We start from the raw sequence: 6,434 nt of genomic DNA, 5'->3' as shown, positions 1-6,434 counted from the left end.
TCTTCTTGCAAAGTACAACTATAACACAAAACAAATATCAACAAACACACATAATAGCTTTAGTATCTTGACTTTATTGATGTCAGTGTTCTGGTTATGATATTATTCTTGTTGTGTAAATGTACTACTTTTATAAGGTATTACCATTGGGAGAAATTAGGTAAATGGTACATCAGATCTATCTGTATTATTTATTATGTAAGAACAAATACAAATAAAAAATAAGAGGCTTAAGTCTCTCTGTTGGTAAACTGCCAATTTCTGGGGGAAGGTAAGAGCCTAACTCTGGAGGGTTTCTTGCTCCAAGTTGCAGAACTACCTTCTGTTGTAAAGGTATGAGGAAGTTTGTTTTTCCTCTGGATAAATGCAGTCAGCTAACAAAGGTGAATCCAACAACCAAGTGAATTTGGGATAAACTTTGTGTGACAAATGGTGATGTCAAGACCTTTTACTTGAGGACTAGTCATTGTTTATATTGAGAACATATGCAATGGGTTGCATCTGCTTGGCTATTCAAAAGGAAGAGATTTCTTCCTGTCTCTACAATCTCTTACTTGATTGCCTGTAATGCCTGTGCATTCTGGTTTAATGCTTATACAATGTTAAAATTGCTTTCTTTTTTTGACTACCTTTATGGAGATGATTTCTGGTTTGGGAAAAGATTTTCTTTTTAAAATATATTTCCTCAAAACTTACAACTGCCTCCTACAATTCTCCAAAAATTTTTTAAGAAGTGAATTAAAAAAAAAAAATGGTTTTGGGGAAAAAGCCCTAAATTAATTGGAAAATAAACAAGTTTCTAAGGTATGTTAATTATAAAAGAAAAGAATGTTGATTTTGATCAGCCTCAGTAATATATAAGCTTAGGCAAGTGTAAATTTGAATTTGAGAAGTAAGTTATTAGGCTTTTGACATAATGCCTTAGTTCTTTATGATTGATCTACTCCTGCTATCTGATGTCTGTTGAAAGTAAGGAGAATAGAGACTACAGAAAGTATGTCTTGATGATATATTTTACTTATTAGTTATGGAAGAAGTGTGATTATTTGAAGTAAGGTCAACAGTTCAAAGAGATTGTTAGTTTATATCTCTCTATTTATTCTCACTATTCAAGTGTATATATAGTTTGTTAAAAAGACTAAATGTAAAATAAACTGAGATATTTGATGAGTTAAAACACAGTTTTTTAGAATATATTTTTCCTGATAATGTTTTTATTCCAATTTGCCTCAGTATCCGCTGAGTTTGTACTGTTAAAAAATGGCCAACAGTGATAAAATTATATGTGCTAGACCTGCTATCATAGACCTGCTGAAAATCTGCCAGCACTTCATCATCAAAATTCTTCTTAAGTGGTAAAAACAAAACAAACTAAAAGATTTCATATTCTAAACCATTGCTAGTTTGATTTTCTGTATCAAAGGGAACTGATCAAAATGTATTTATTGAAATTAGAAATAAGGATATATATACATACATTAATGAATTATATATATTAATGAAAAATACTGCCTGCCATACCAGTAAACAAAGGATGTTGCAGCCCTCAGCCATTGCAGCCACCCCCAACAGTACACCCTGAGGAGAGCCAGGATGGAGAAGAACAGGATGCTGGCCCTAGAGAGCTAAGGTGTATATCTAAGGAATGATTTCAATGAGCCCAGACTCTAGTATCTTCCCATACATAGAAAAGTGCTAAATTCATTAACTCGAGATATCTGGTTTTCTTTAATTAATGGTAATCTTTTGATGTTCCAACTACCTGGTCTTTGTTGCAAAAACCCCTATATATCCTGGCTTCTACCTTACCTCTCCAGAGCAATCCCTCAGAGCTATCTAAGAGTCTGTCTCCCGAGCTTGAAGTCCTCAGAAAATCAGCCTAATAAAATATAATTCTCAACTTTTAGGTTGTGCACTTTTTTTTCAGTTGATATATATATACAAAATAGCCAAGATAAAGAAGGCAGGGGATTGAAGTAGCTTTTTTTTTTTTTGGTTTTGCTAGCATTGTTTTCCACTGCTCTTATTTTGGTAGTGGAATCCTTGTTTTTAAAAACTCCATGTCATCCTCATGAGGCTGTGAAACATGTCATTCTTGCTTCTCTCTTTTAGTCACAGTAGAAGTGTAGGATTGTCATGAACAATAGTTCATGATTATGTGACTGGAGCTTGAGACAATCACAAGATGTTGCTTCTAACTGTACTTCCTCTAGGAGGATCTCTCTACCCACTATGGACCTATCTGAATGGGATGTAGAGAGAAATTTCTCTTTAGAGCAAGGTGATATTTTAAGTATCCAATACCTACCTGCTGCTGCAGAAATGGAGGCCATTTGATTTTCCTTAAAATTTTAAAAATCATGGGACCTCAACTGCTGGTTTGGGGATTTAACTAATCATTAACACCTATTAAAACCCAAGATAACTGCTAGTGTTTTTAACTCCTGGACACTTCACTGGGTAGTAACAACACAAGAGATTTCTTACAATTAATAACCATTTAAACTGGAGCCCATCCTTGTGGTTTATGTCTCTGACCAACAGTCTTTGGTGTTCTGTCCTCTCTGGAGCTTCTAATCTTTCAAGGCTCCCATATTTGTCTTGGGTAGCTCTAAAGTAAAGCTAACCTTCCTCATGAGACAAAGATGCATCCCACTGAGTTACAATTTACAATAGAGTTTATATTTATTTCTTCCTTCAGGGAGAAAGCAAAGTGTTTTTTATGTGTTCTCAGGTGAAAAAATATTTTTTATTACCCTGAAAAGGCTTGAGTCCCAATTTTACCTTAGATTCTTGAGAACAGACCTTCTCCAAATTAAAACAGACTACTAAGTTTTTAATCACTCAACAGTGCACACAGTTCTCTGTACCTTAGCTGTTGACATGCTGGCTATAAAAGCTAATGATCTCTCAAAACAAAACTATATACTTTATGTTTTTTGCTTCAGATGGACCAATGTGAATCTAATTTTTTTCTTGTTTGAACTTACTGAAAGTTCTTAGACATAGCCAACAAAATTTAGCATCTTGACATTTTTTCTAATGAATGTCTGGAGCCCCACATTTGGTAGGCATGCGGTCCAAATTCACAAGTGCAACTGATTGATAGTTTAACCAGCTGCTTTGCAATAATTTCAACTTCTCAGCAAGGGATAGTGTAACTCTAACAATGCACCCTAATTTAATTCAGCCAATGCCACAATTTATAGTGTAGCAATTAAAAATCTCAATCCTAATAGAAAGTTCTATATTACTAAAGGTCTGTTGGGCTTCTGATGACAGCACACAACTATACTTAATTTTTAAAAGGGAAATACATTGGTTATTTGACAAGAAACACATGGGAAGATCCCAAACAATGGCACTAAGGTTCTCTTTGCACTTTGTCTATTTCTCTTCTTTGCTTGTCTTTTCTTCTCTCTGCACATTGCTTTCACTCTATTATGATACAGACTACCCATTTGTCAATAAAACATAAAATTCTTATAATTTCAATTTTAAAAGCAAGGGAGAGTTATATTTCCATCTTCAACTAGTAAAATATCAGAAAATGCTCTGTTTGGCTTTGCTTGAATCATGTTCCTACTGACTGAATTAAATCCACCATTTAAATGGAGTTCTATGTTCAAAGGAATATGATTGGCCCATTTCTAAGGCTCAAGGATCAAAAAAACATGATAAACTGTTCCACCAGGTAACAGAATGGATAATAAATTTCTACAAAGACAGTGGTTGAAGCATAAGGTGAATCAAAAATGTACATAAGGCAAAAATAAATATGCAAACATACATACATACAGAAATAATACTGGTTTCAGTTGTCTTCCAGTAGTCAAATAATGTGCTATTTCTGAACGTACCATCTTGATACTGTTGCCTTTCTTGATATTTTAAGATTTATTATCATACCAGGTCATAATGCACACCTAAAACACAGGGAGCATGTTATTACACCTCTCTTCTCAAGATTGGTGAACTATTCACATCTGCTAATTGTGTGTACTTAAACATATGCAGACCCCTGCTTTCGAAGTAATTTGTTCCTGAGAACTATATTATAAGGGTTTTACAACTATCTCTTCAAACATGCTAGATAGGTATGGAAACCATGCAGTGAGTACAGAAGGCAACTAGTGTCAGAAATAACATTTTCACTGCTTCCTGTGAAAATAAGTGGATTTTTAAAAAATGTAAAGTGGCTAAAAATGATCCAGCAACCAAGAACGTAATTCTCTCTGAAAGAAATCTTCTTTCCAGCCTCCCTATATAAAACCCATATTTTAATAAGCAGAAACCTCTAATTGACAAATTGGAAGGAAGAACAATTCTCTTCTGGTTATATATTTTAAAAGATAAACCCAGGTCAATTAGTCAGTAGATGATATTTAGTAATTTACATTTCATGGATATTTTTATAGCATGGAAAATAAAGTTCATATATCTAAACCTACATGCGAAGCATACTGATTTATACAGTCCTTATGTAAATAGTTACTTCTTATGTGGAAAGGGTAAAATTTGATGCTGTATTATAAAACTAACAGTTTTTGAAAAGTTTATCAAGATCGTATTATTTATGATGAATGGCCAAATGAGGTAAAAATTAACAATATATTTGAACCATCCTTTTAGCAAAGATAAATTATATCAAATCCAGAAACAGAAATGGGAACATTAGGAAGATTATCATTGAAGAGTCCCTGTGATAGTTTCTGTGCAAAAGAAAAAAATAAATAAAAAACACAAGCCTATACATATTCAGACACAACCCTTAAGACTATTCATGCATTGTTTAGCAAAATAGCTTTGTGGGTTATACAATAACAAAATTTAGTTCCAGTGGAGAGACTGGTGGGGTTTGTTTGATTAGATTAGAGTTTTGTATAAACAAAGTGATCACCAAAATGGGCAAAAGGCCATGCACAGCTGTGGGTACAATTCCTAGGAATGGATGAAATCTTTTTAGTTGACCTAAGAAAGATATTTTGAATTATACTGAAAAAATATAAACATTGTGTATATTTTCCATTCTTTTACTCGTCTCATCAAAATAAATCACATATACAAAGTTTGAGATGATAGTAAAAACAATTTGAAAATGTTTATAACATTTGGTAAAAAGATGAGTATGAGGAACCAGAGAGTGAACCGAAGGACAATAAATATAGGATCTCTGTGAAATGTGTACAAAAGTGAACATTTGAACCCACAGACATATGGAACCATATGACTTTCTTTTTCTTTCTTTTAGAATCTTTGTTAATTGATTGTATAGTGACTACCAACTGATTTCTTGATCAAATTATACAAGAAGTTAAAAAAAAGAAACTTCAGCTGCTATCAGATTGTATTGCAGTAGTGACTATAAGTGGCAAAACTATAAAAAGTTTATTTTTTGTTGATACCCTTTCTATTATATAATTCTAATTGTCTTGTCACAGTTGAGTAAAATGTTCTAAAATATAATCAAATGTTTATGCTAATAATAACGATCCCAAATATGCCTCTAGCACATAAACCACAGAAGTTAAAATCCTAAATTTTAAAAACATAAATTTGCCATATTTTCAAATATTTTGTAATGAAATGTTAATTCCAAAAAGAAATTAAATGTGATAAATATACATATATATACTCATATATGTAATCTTATATATTAGTACATGTATGTGTATGTGTTTATATTCAATGTTATAAAAATAAAAGTGGAATATAATGTATAGGCATATTCTAATTCTTAGAGCTCCATAATTTATACATCACCCTCCTTGCTAGACAAGAGCCCCCCCCCTTCTCTGAGAATTCTTTTTATTATCTCCAGAATTGCCACTCAGTGTTTAAGACTTCTTTAGTTAAAGTCAGTTTTTAGTTAACTTTATAAGAATATCTGTATTTCCCTGGTATCAAAAATAGCTCTCAAGATGAGCAGTGAAAATATACAATCATCCAAAACTTAATAGTCCCTGAGTCAGCATTATACGGATTAAGTGAATCAGAGAATATAATACACAAAAAGAAACCTAAAGATAATAATGCAATGTTTTGTGAATCTGTTTAGCAACCATTTGTGGTAGGCAGAATAATGACCCTCTTTAAAGATATTTATATCCTAATCCTGGTAACCTGTGTATATGTTACCTTACATGGCAACAAGACTCCAGAAATGGGATTATGCTAAGGACCTTGAATTGGGGAAATTATCTTGAATGACTTATAGGCTTTGGAGGTGGCAGAAGGGAGTCATGAGCAAAGAAATGTAGGTATCCTCTAGAAGCTGGATAGAGCAAAGGAATAAATTCTCCCCTAAAACTTCCAGAAATAAGTGCAGCCATGTTGACCCTTTGATTTTAGTCTGACAGGAGACCTGTCGGACTCCTGACATTCAGAGCTGTAAGACAATACATCTGCATTGTTTTAAACCACTAAATTTGTAG

This window comes from Hyperoodon ampullatus, assembly GCF_949752795.1.
Source record: "Hyperoodon ampullatus genome assembly, contig: scaffold_330, whole genome shotgun sequence".
Classification (NCBI taxonomy): domain Eukaryota; kingdom Metazoa; phylum Chordata; class Mammalia; order Artiodactyla; family Ziphiidae; genus Hyperoodon; species Hyperoodon ampullatus.
Note: the sequence above shows the minus strand (reverse complement) of the source record.